At 46.4% G+C, this 11,396-nt stretch overlaps 1 long non-coding RNA gene across 1 annotated transcript; it reads left to right on the top strand.

The window, feature by feature from the left end:
- The first annotated feature begins 1,847 nt into the window (after positions 1-1,847).
- Positions 1,848-5,092, top strand: LOC129635799 (uncharacterized). Its single transcript, XR_008706465.1, has 3 exons — positions 1,848-2,170; positions 2,268-2,326; positions 4,897-5,092. It is a non-coding gene; the product is annotated as an uncharacterized LOC129635799 (long non-coding RNA).
- The last annotated feature ends 6,304 nt before the right edge of the window (positions 5,093-11,396 follow it).

Genomic DNA, 11,396 nt, shown 5'->3' with positions numbered 1-11,396 from the left:
CAAGGGCTCTTTCCCTACCCAGGGATCGAACCCAGGCCTCCTACATTGCTGGTGGATTCTTTACCCATCTGTGCCACCAGGGAAGTTCATATCACCTATATCACAGGGTAGGTTTACTGATTAAAAACTGTATATAAAAATGCTCAATACTCTGCCCAGGATGTAGTAAAAGTCAGCATACAGCTATCACTTCATTATTGCACAACTTGGGAAAAGAAAATGGTCTCTGTCTTTCCCTTTGTAGCTCTTGAGGTGGTGGGAGGCATGAGGAGGGGTGAGGTTGAGAAACCACTTTGGGGAGAGTGTCTGCATCATCGCCCTGGGGGTGGGGACCCACCTTGGACGAGCAAGGAAACGGTGTGGATGTATGACTGCTCTTTCATGACCCCAGAGGCCTTGCCATGCACCACCTTCCAACGAAGAGGACTTTCCACAGTCAAGTCCTGTCATCCTGTTGACACAATGAAGAGTCTCAGAACTCTCAGGAATGGACCAGTAAAGCTGCTTACAATTCAGTCCCCTCTTTTGGCATAGCCAAAAGAAATCTACTACATCCTCAAGTCCTTCAATTTTCTCAATTGGCTAAAAGTAAGATATTCTTTTCAAAGGCAATAATTGGATGGATTTTCTTTTTCTTTAAAGGACACTTTCAGGGAGAAAGGCAAAGGAAAGAGAACATGTTTGCCCCTGTTGGGAGCGCATGGGATCTTTGTGCCACCACCTTGTAGAGCAGAAGTCATCTATCAACTCATGCCAATGTCATCCGGTGTGCAGTCCTACTCTGTGGCTTATTTCAGAAGCTGGTCGGCGAGGCTCAATTATCTGTGGCTTAAACTTTGGGGATTATAAGTGGGACTCATAGAAGGGTCTTTGGTATATCAGGAAATTTTATGTACCACCCCATCATCACACTGTTTGAAATTGTGAGAAAACTTTAGCTCAGTGTTTGCTAACTGTATCTGGGAAAGCATGTCTATGTTCTCGTGGAGCTTGTGGAATGAAAACAGAGCTGCCTGAGATGACGAGGTTGACATCCATCTGTTAGTGTGCGTCCCCATCGACATATGAATCTTATAGAGTCGTCTGCTAACATTCCAGCAAAATCATTACAGTTCTTTCTAGGTTGTCTTTTTCCTCTTATATTTCAAGATGGAAGTTTTCCATACTAATGCTGCAAAGTGGGTATTATGTTGAGTCATGCTAATCGGTTGCATGGATGCTGTCGTATCACATCGTTCAGCAATGACACTGGAGACACAGTCTCGTGTCTTCTGCTGTCTCGCAAACGGCCCGGTGCTGCCAGCACCTCACATCCGGGGACTCTCCTCTGCCGCGGGATGACGTGTGTCTGGAGAGGTTCGCTAGGAATCGTGGGAAGGGAGGCGGAGAGAGCTGTGTCTGTGCTGCTGCGTGTCCTCTTAAAGAGAAAACTGTATAAAAGGGCTGAGGCATTTTGCGCACGAGCGTGTGTGGATTTATAGCGGCTTCATCGCCAAGTATTATTTTCATGGCAGCACTTCGGTAAATGGTGTGTCAGGCCCTCCTTGAGGAGCTTCTGGTTTTAGGATTTTACCACTAGCTCATAAACCAGGAAACACTCCTGTTAAAGCGAAGGCTTCCAGAAGCAGTTTTCAAAGATAAGTTTATTTGAAAAGGGAGACTTGAGTTTGGCGGTTTTCAATGCTGCTTTTGCAAAAGGGCTGCGTTCCCACCATTCCCACCCCTGCCCTGAACAACTGTAGCCACTTTATAGGGAGCTAGGCAATTGTTGGGCAGAAGTGGTCTTCCCAGTAGTAAAGACACTGATGACGGCTGGTGTGCAGGAAGCGGGTGAGCAGCAAGGCGGGTCGTTACAGCCCTCCTGACGGTGAGCAAACTGGCTTCACGGTCAGCATCTCCGTGAAACACGCAGTGTCCCAGCGTCCCTGGGTCCCCTTTGCATTTTGCCATGCCACCAACTCGGCGGGGCATTCTGCCCCTACTTGCTCTGCCCGTGTGCCCCCCACCTGGGATCTCTTTGGGGTTATTGGTTATCTCATGTAATAAAGTCATGCAAAAGAAGATTAATGATGGCTAAGAATGCACAACCACTTCGAGATTTCAGGAATCTTCCGACTACTTGCTGATATCCTTCACACTGTAACGAGCTCTCTCCCTTCTCCTGGATCATGTGGGTATCTGATAACTGAATCTTCCCTGTCTGTCAAAGGGAACTTGATCACCCCAATAACTATAGAACACACACACTGTACCCTGTCTTATAGCAGGAATGGAGAACCCATGCAGAAAGAACGACTCTTGTGTCCCAGGAGCTCACATCCACAAGGTTGCTACATTTTATTGTGATTATTGGTTAATGTGTGTGTATTGTGCTAAGTCTTAAGTTCGGTTGTATTTATCTCCATGTTGCAGGAGCCTCTGTCCAGAGTTTTTGGCATGTAGTTCAGTAGCTCAGTCAAGTCCAACTCTTTGCAACCCCATGGACTGCATCACACCAGGCCTCTTTGTCCATCGCCAATTCCCGAAGCTTGCTCAAACTCATGTCCATTGAGTCAGTGATGCCATCCAACCATCTCATCCTCTGTTGTCCCCTTCTCCTCCTGCCTTCAATCTTTCCCAGCATCAGGGTCTTTTCCAATGAATTAGGGAATCTTCCTGACCCAGGCATGTAGATACTTAATATGAATTAAAGAGAAATAATTAGTCATGGAAAGAAGCCTGTGATAAGTGCAAAACTTATGCAGTTGTGTTTCTTGCATCTGAAAAATATGCATTAGTATCTAAGAGGTGAGCTTTATAATAATGGCTGAATAGATACCAAAATGGTGCTGGAATGCTGGAGAAGACTCTTGAGAGTCTGACTGTAAGGAGATAGAACCAGTTGATCCTAAAGGAAATTAACCCTGAATATTTATTGGAAGGACTGATGCTGAAGCTGAGGCTCCAATAAGTTGGCCACCTAATGTGAAGATCTGACTTAGGAAAGATTGAAGGTGGGAGGAGAAGGAGCAACCGAGGATGAGATGGTTGGATGGCATCACCGACTCAATGGACATGAATGAATCTGGGCAAGCTCCAGGAGATGATGGAGATAGTGGAGGAGCCTGGTATGCTGCGGTCCTTGGGTCACAGAGTCAGACACAACGTAGCGACTGAACAACAAAGTTACCAAAGGGCAAATCCCTTTGATTTCATGGGAAACTCAGGTTCATGATAATAATCACTAAGAAGGAGCTCTCCTGTTTTCCATTTTAAGATTTAAAAATCACTGTCACACAAAATCTGTTCCAGTAATGCCTTGGTCTTCCTGTGTGTTGTGAAGTGTCCCTTCAACACCTGAATTTCAGTCCATCGTGTCTCACATAAAGCAACTGGAGACAATGGTCTGCTCCTCACTCTGTCCTGGGCTGTCTTTGTGGTCACCCTATTAGTTTAGCAGGAGAGGTTCTACCCAAAGCCACAGGGACCTTGGGGGCCTGGGAGCGGAGGCTGCCCAGACCACGAACCCACGACCTCCGGCATAGCAGAAGCTGCCTTAAACCCGGGGATCTCCACCTTCCGCCTGTGGACGGGAGGACAGCACCGGACCATTCCTCTGACCCCTGTGGGCTCAAAAAGTGAACAGACTTTAATCAAAGAGTGCGTTGGCCATATAGTAGCAGTGACTTTGCCTGCCAAAAAAGAAAATAATAGTAACTGCCACGTCATTGCTGGTGGCCCATGAGGTAAAAAGAGGGTGAGCAGTGAGGGGTCTTCTCCACTCCCTTCCACCCCGCTTCCCCCGTGTGTTCACCCCTCCAGTGTTTGGACTTGAGCTAGAATAATCGCCACGTGGTATACCAACTAGAAATTAAACACAGAGCTTTTCTTTGACATTCGTGATTTGTTTTCCTAAGGAGCGCATATATGTGTGGTTTGTAGGGCTCACAGAGGGGGAGATGAAAGGGAAGGTCTGATATTTACTTCACAAATGGTGTTATTCAGAGACCAGGAAAGAAATCCGATGTTTGCTGCCGCTAAAATGACAGTATTTATTATGTACTCACAAAAGGGTGAAAAAAGCGACTGTTGATTATTTTGACATTAAATTGCTCGCAATACATGAGGGATTAATTATGACATGGCACGCTTCATCCAGCCACCTGAATAAGCTGGGGTTTTCAAGCAGGGTCCGTATTCACATCATTTGTCACGCAGGGAGAGTATGGATGTCTGCGTGCTCCATTCTGGACCCGGTTTGCTCAGGAGCCCAGTGGCCTGGCTGAATGCAGAAATTTCTCAGTCAGATCGAACAAAAGTCTGTCGCTGGTCTTTCTGGAGAATCCTCTCGTATGGAGCCAGCATTTCCAAACTCTAGGCAGGCTTTTCCTGACTTGACCTTGACCGACGGTCCCGAGGAGAGAAGGCTCACCTCATCATTTGGGAGGAAGGTGATGAGGGCTCCTGGTCAAGGGGCCAGCCTCCCCAGACACATGTTAGGACACAGAACACCACACACCCTTGGTCCCTGATTGATGAGACTGGGGGGTAGAGGAGCTGATGCCTGGCACGAGCACCCCCGGAGAGGAGCTGGGAGAGAGAGGGCCCTGGGTCAGAGCAGGGGGCCACTGAACACAGCACCCAGGCTGCCGGTGTGCCGCTGGCGACCAGAACCACTCGAGATTTAACAGGCATGGTGACGTTCTAGCCCCTGGGCACTGAATGCAGCTCTTAGCCCCAGTTCTGGATATCACACACAGTTCCATGCACGAACATAGGGCAACCACAAAGACTTGGCACATCCTTTTGAACGTAAAGAGCCAGAACCCCCAAACCATCGCAGAAAGAGGAGAAACCCGCCATATGCTACAGTGCAAACACGCTGATGTTCTCTTTTCATGTCGGCTCCTCCTGCAGGAATGAAGAACCCCCCAAAGCTAAGGGCCCGGGGACCACAGCCGCACATGTAGTGGAAAGAGGAGAAAAGGGATGTGTGGTCTCCAGACTCACCCTGCTGGGATGGAGACCTGGTGATTTCTGACCACAGGCTCCGGGGTCACTCTAGGTCGAGACCTGCTGACCATCCCCTTAGTCAACAGAAAGAGCCTCGTTATCAAAGACAAAACCCCAAACCGTCCAATGCCTGAACTGCTGACTGTGGAGGATCCACGCGATGAGGGGCTCAGCTTGTAGCTGTGGTTTGAAATATGTATTTACAGCTTTTTGAGCACTTTATGCTTGAAAAATGCTTTCCCATCTTTTCGAGTAGTTTTTCTCTGTGACAATTCAGCAAGGTCACCTGGGATTGCCTCTGATGGATAGACGACCACACCTGGGGGAAGGTCACACGATGGGCAGACGGGGAGCTGGGGGGACAGCTGTTCGGTGCTGGTGACCCCAAAAGTGTGGGGCCCGGTGAGCCCGTGGGTCTTCTGGAGAGGGCTCAGGGTGGGGGCCGGGAGAGGCTCTCTGTCGTCGACTCCGCGTTCCTTTCTGGAACAGAGTGGGAAGCATCCCGATGAGTCAGGTTATTGTGTCTTCTGGTCTCAGAAGCCAAGGGGTGAGGGAAGGGAGCTGGAAAGACACACGGGAACAGCTCAGAGCGGGGCTTATAGCCGCAGGATCAGAGGAGTCACAGGATTCTGCCGAAGGCAAAGTCCTTTGTAACAAAGGGCCGGAGCCTCAAAGTAGCACCGGGGGCGTCACATGGTCTGTTCATCTCACCCGTGGGAACTTCATGTTTCATGGAAAACGCACCGACTGTGAATGTGTGATGTCATTTATTTAGCAAGAAAGATGATCTTTTGTGGTTGAACTCTCACTGCTTGGAGAGAAATACTAGACTATCTTACCCTGGGATCCAAAATAACCGTGGTCCTCGAAGGAATTTCCCTCCCCTGTTTCTGTTCATTGGTGCTATTTCTACATCTCACATAAAAGAAAAATCCAATAGCATTGAAGTTAAATAATACATTTTTTCCCTCCCAGAACCAATAAATCTGTTTAAAGATGCATTGCTACTTTTCTTGAAGGATAATTTAGCCTATGTATCAAAAAAGGAAAATCAATAGTTTTTTCTATTACAAATAATTGCCTGCTTGACTCTTTTCCACTTTTTCTTTTTTATTTATTTTGGCTTCAAAATATTTTTACTGAGAATGTCTCCTGCTTTAAGTCTAGACCAGCATGGTTTTCTATGAGACTGTCTTCAGTGGATCAGACCTTGCCCCCATCTGGATTCGCTGAAGTTCTCGCAGGTCTATCAGGGGAAAGGCCAGCAGTCCCGGGGCTCAGGGGAAGGGCTGTGAGTTTAATTGTAAATGAGCAGAGTCTGCTCTGGGGGGAGGCCCACATAGCCCATGGGCACATGGAACAAGGACTCCACCCACCTGGCTGATTACCTGTGTCCCCATGAGCCTGAGTAAGAGTTATCCTCTGTACTCAGGTTTGAAACTGTTAATTAGAAAATAGCTTCTTGTGTAAACTTTGGCCTGGCGGACACAATCCAGGGTCCCTCTTTAAGTAATTAGACCTGACCAGATGTTATCTGAGGGCATCTTGTTTGAAATAACAGCACCCGAAAGGATTTCTGGTTTGCCATACCCACCAAGGTTCTTTATTTTCGGAGGAAAGGGATAAGCTGAGGAAAGCCAACAGCACACCGGTCAAATGATAAGAGGTTTATTCACTGTTCAGGCACAGCAACAATGCCTAAGTAGCCCTCCAGCCAGGCACTGGAGGGAGGAGAGAAACGCAGACACAGCTGCGATGCTCAGGTGAAGGTGTGCATCCAGAGGAGTCTGCGGCCAGGTCTACTGGGGGCGGACGGAAAGGCTTGTCGAGGAGGTGATCGCTGAGCTGAACCTCACAAGGCAAAGGTATTCCAAACTAACTAGAAAAGAATTAATATTAACAATCCGTAAGTTTTCCTTTCAGTGAACAAATGAACTAGAAGAGTTTACAAGAAAAGTGAGATGAGAAAGGGCAGGCTCTTCATAAAGGGCGATCCACTCAGGGCAAATGCAAACACAGTAACACAATTGGCCTCAAATTAAAATGCAAACGTTTCGCTTTGGGTTTGGCTATGATTTAGCAAGAATAGGGGAACTCGGATCCTCCCCCACTCTCTGTAGAAGGTGTTGATTCAACCATCTTTTGAAAATAATTCAGCAATATGCTTCAAGAGCCTCTAAATATATGTGCGTGTCACTTGATGTTCTGCTTTGAATCGATGTTGATCCTTTATAAGTAAAGAATACAATTGAGAGCTGGTAGCCCAAGAAGCTCTCGTTGCGTAGGATGAGAAAATCTAACCAAACCCCTGCTCTGAACACCAGTGAGGATATGGTTCGAACCTTTTGGTGGGTCCAGAAAGTGGGATAAGATTCCACTTAAAAATCTTTTTAATGGGGGAAGAGGCTCCTGATTTAACAATAAAGAAAAACAACAGAATAGAAAAGTGTGATCCTAGTTTTATTTTTTTAAGTGCATATAGGATGCTGGGAAAGATTGAGGGCAAGAGAAGAAGGGGGGGACAGAGGATGAGATGTCTGGATGGCATCACTGACTCAATGGACATGAGTTTGAACAAACTCTGGGAAAGACTGAAGGACAGGGAAGTCTGGCGAGCAGCAGTCCATGGGGTCGAAAAGAGTTGGACAGGACTTAGGGACTGAACAACAGCAATGAACGAAATGCATGTATGAATTACAATCACGTATTATTTTCAAGTTGCATGGTTACATGTGATTCCTTATTTCCCTCTGTATGCTTGGCTAGATTTTCCAAAAGTCCTATGACAAATGCATATTATTTTATATTTAGAAAAAGGTAAACAATAAATGGAAAACAATTCTTTAATATTTTCTAAAAGAAATAACAATGAAGATAGCTGGTGGAGGAGCACTTTCCAAGTCGCTTGGCTTTGTGAAGTTGGATCCAAACCAAGACCACAGGGCAGAGGGAGGGTTTCACAGAATTGCTGGGAGTCCCAGGCTTAGGAGCCTCAGGTGAACAGGCTGTGTGCACGCATGCTAGGTCTCTTCAGTGTGTCCAGCTCTGCAACCTTTCAGACTGTAGCCCACCAGGCTCCTCTGTCCATGGGACCCTCCAGGCAAGAATACTGGAGTGGGCTGCCATTTCTTCCTCCAGGGATCTTCCCAACCCAGGGATTGAACTAGCATCTCTTATGTCTGGACTGGGAACAACAGACTGGTTCCAAATAGGAAAAGGAGTACATCGTGGCTGTATACTGCAACCCTGCTTATTTAACTTATACGCAGAGTACAACGTGAGAAATGCTGGGCTGGAAGAAGCACAAACTGGAATCAAGATTGCCAGGAGAAATATCAATAACCTCAGATATGCAGATGACACCACCTTCATGGCAGAAAGTGAAGAATAACTAAAGAGCCTCTTGATGAAAGTGAAAGAGCAGGGTAAAAAAGTTGGCTTAAAGCTCAACATTCAGAAAACTAATGTTTGGGACCAGGCATCTGGTCCCATCACTTCATGGCAAATAGATGGGGAAACAGTGGAAATAGTGTCAGACTTTATTTTGGGGGGCTCCAAAATCACTGCATATGGTGACTGCAGCCATGAAATTAAAAGACACTTACTCCTTGGAAGGAAAGTTATGACCAATCTAGACAGCATATTAAAAAGCAGAGACATTACTTTGTCAACAAAGGTCAAGGCTATGGTATTTCCAGTGGTCATGTATGGATGTGAGAGTTGGACTATAAAGAAAGCTGAGTGCTGAAGAATTGATGCTTTTGAACTGTGGTGTTGGAGAAGACTCTTGAGAGTCCCTTGGATGGCAAGGAGATCCAACCAGTCCATTCTAAGGGAGATCAGTCCTGGGTATTCATTGGAAGGACTGATGTTGAAGCTGAAGCTCCAATACTTTGGCCACCTGATAACAAAGAGCTGACTCATTGGAAAAGATCATGATGCTGGGAAAGATTGAAGGCAGGAGGAGAAGGGGACGACAGAGAATGAGATGGTTGGATGGCATGAGTTTGGGTGGACTCCAGGAGTTGGTGATGAACAGGGAGGCCTGGCGTGCTGCAGTTCATGGGGTCAAAAAGAGTTGGACGTGACTGAGCGACTGGACTGAACTGAACTCTTGTGTCTCCTGCGTTGGCAATTGGATTCTTTACCACTAGTGCCACCTGGGAAGCCCCACTTAGAGAGGAAAAAAAAAATTAAGAATCTCAGAACTAATTCACGGGGTAACATCTAAGATGGATAGAAAGGATTTAGAATCCGGAGCACAGTGAAAGTTTAGCCTAAATAGGGGGAAAGGCCATTCTTCCTCTGAGAGAACGAAGGAAACAGACATTTGCTGGCTGTTGCGAGAACTCAGGGCTGATTTGCTTAGTTGTTTGTGGAGAAGTATTCCACTGTATATGCATGCCACATCTTTACTCTGTCCTCTGTTGACGGGCCCTTAGGTTGCTCCCAGGCCTTGTCTCTTGTGCTGATGGTTCTTTTCTGCCGGAAGAATGCAGGCGCGGCAGGGAGCTGTAAGCGGACGTGGTCTGCTCGCAGACCTTCCTGCCCTGGTTAAGAGTGAGCCACACACTCACACGGCCCTCGATGCCCTCCTTCCTCAGAGTTCCCTGGTGGTGCTGGGGGCTCAGGTCTGGTTTGGGCAGCCCCCGGGCAAGGACGGTGCACCAGGTGTCATGACTGCAGAGGAGGAAGCTCCCGCAAGGCTGTGCCAACACGTTCAGGATGAAACTGGGGGTCACTAAGTGGGGGGGGGATGGGCTGCATGTGTCCCTCCCATCACAACCCAATCCACCCTGTCCTCTCTTCCAGGACCGCAGTGACCTGGTCACAGGGTGAGTGACCTGAGGGATCTTCATTCCAATGATGTGCTGAGCCACAAGGCAAATCCCGGACTACCCATGGAAACATGGCCACAGTCTCATTCTCCCTGAGTGTTCACTTTAGAAAAGTGATGATTCATGCCAAAATTCAGCATGTGGGAAGGAACTCAGACTTTTTAGAGTTTTCATAGAAAAGCAATTGATTTGTTTGGTAGCACAAGCCCCATTCAGAGATCAAGTTTAGATATCCCAGCAGGCAAGTGGGTACTTCTGAACATTCCTTGTTTGGGGGGTAAATTGAATACCCGATTCAGTGCAGTGGGACACTCCATGTAGGGGTCAGTTCGTGGAGATATGTCCTTGCTTTAGTCTTGGAACCAGGGTGCTAATCCCCAGAATTATCACTCGAGTAAGTCGCAAACACTAAAAGGACACAGACTCTCAATCTCGGGGTCTGCACAAAAGCCTCCTCAAAATGGAATGCACTTTATTCTGGCCAAAACACCTACTACTTTCTATTTACCTCATGGGCATATCTGTTTTACAAGAGAGATGAATATTATCTTACAACCTGCCACAATGCCTAATATCTATGACATTTCAGAATGAAATCAATTAGTGCGTATATCTCTGCATTGGCAATTTTCTTCTCTCTCTGGAAATGTTTTTTAATTGAAAGCATTTTAAGGGTTGAGAGAAAATGCACCATTTATTTCTGTTAGATACTCTAAGTGTATTTGGTTACTTGGGAATAAAATAGTTCCTCCTTCAAAGGGAAAAAATATCCTTTAGGTTTATGTGAGGATTGTATTTGCAGAACGATGAACTGGAGTTGCAGTGGCTAAAATCTCCAGAATGAACGATAGCACCCTCTATGAAAGAAGATGCCAAATCAAATTCTCCAGCGACAGGAATTTCCTTTACAATTTTGAGAACAAAAGCATTCATGTAGAAGAAAATCTACATCGAAGTGCTTTTCTATTCATATTGCTATAGCTGTATTGTGCTTGAAATCTTGAAAAAATACTAATAAAATAAATGTCATCCTTAGCCATTAACTTCCTCTGTGAGAACAACCTTTCTGTTCAAGGTTTAACCAGTGTTTTCTTTGACAAGGTTGGGCTGTTAATACAAAATTGCTTAGTTTAAGATGAGGAGATTCAGATCCAGCCATAATTGCAGAATCAGCTATATTTTCTTTTAACCCAGTTGAAACAGTGTGGAGTTTTTTGAAAATTGCTAACTATCCAAAACTATAGACGTTACTGAGTTTTTTGGAAAATAATATTTGGGATGCACAGAGCATTGTCTCTAAGCTGCTGCTGCTGCTGCTAAGTCGCTTCAGTCATGGCCAACTCTTTGCAACCCCATGGACTGTATAGCCTGCCAAGTTCCTGAGTCCAAGGGATTCTCCCAGCAAGATTCCTCGAATGGCTTGCTATTTCCTCCTCCAGGGCATCATCCCAACCCAGGGATCGAACCTTCGTCTCTTGCAACTCCTGCTTTGGCCGGCAGCTTCGTTACCACTAGCGCCACCTGGGAAGTCCACTGCTGCTGCTGCTAAGTCACTTCAGTCGTGTC

The sequence above is a fragment of the Bubalus kerabau genome, chromosome 21 (assembly GCF_029407905.1).
Source record: "Bubalus kerabau isolate K-KA32 ecotype Philippines breed swamp buffalo chromosome 21, PCC_UOA_SB_1v2, whole genome shotgun sequence".
Lineage (NCBI taxonomy): Eukaryota > Metazoa > Chordata > Mammalia > Artiodactyla > Bovidae > Bubalus > Bubalus kerabau.
The sequence above is the reverse complement of the archived record's forward strand: the minus strand, read 5'-3'. Positions and strand labels throughout refer to the sequence as shown.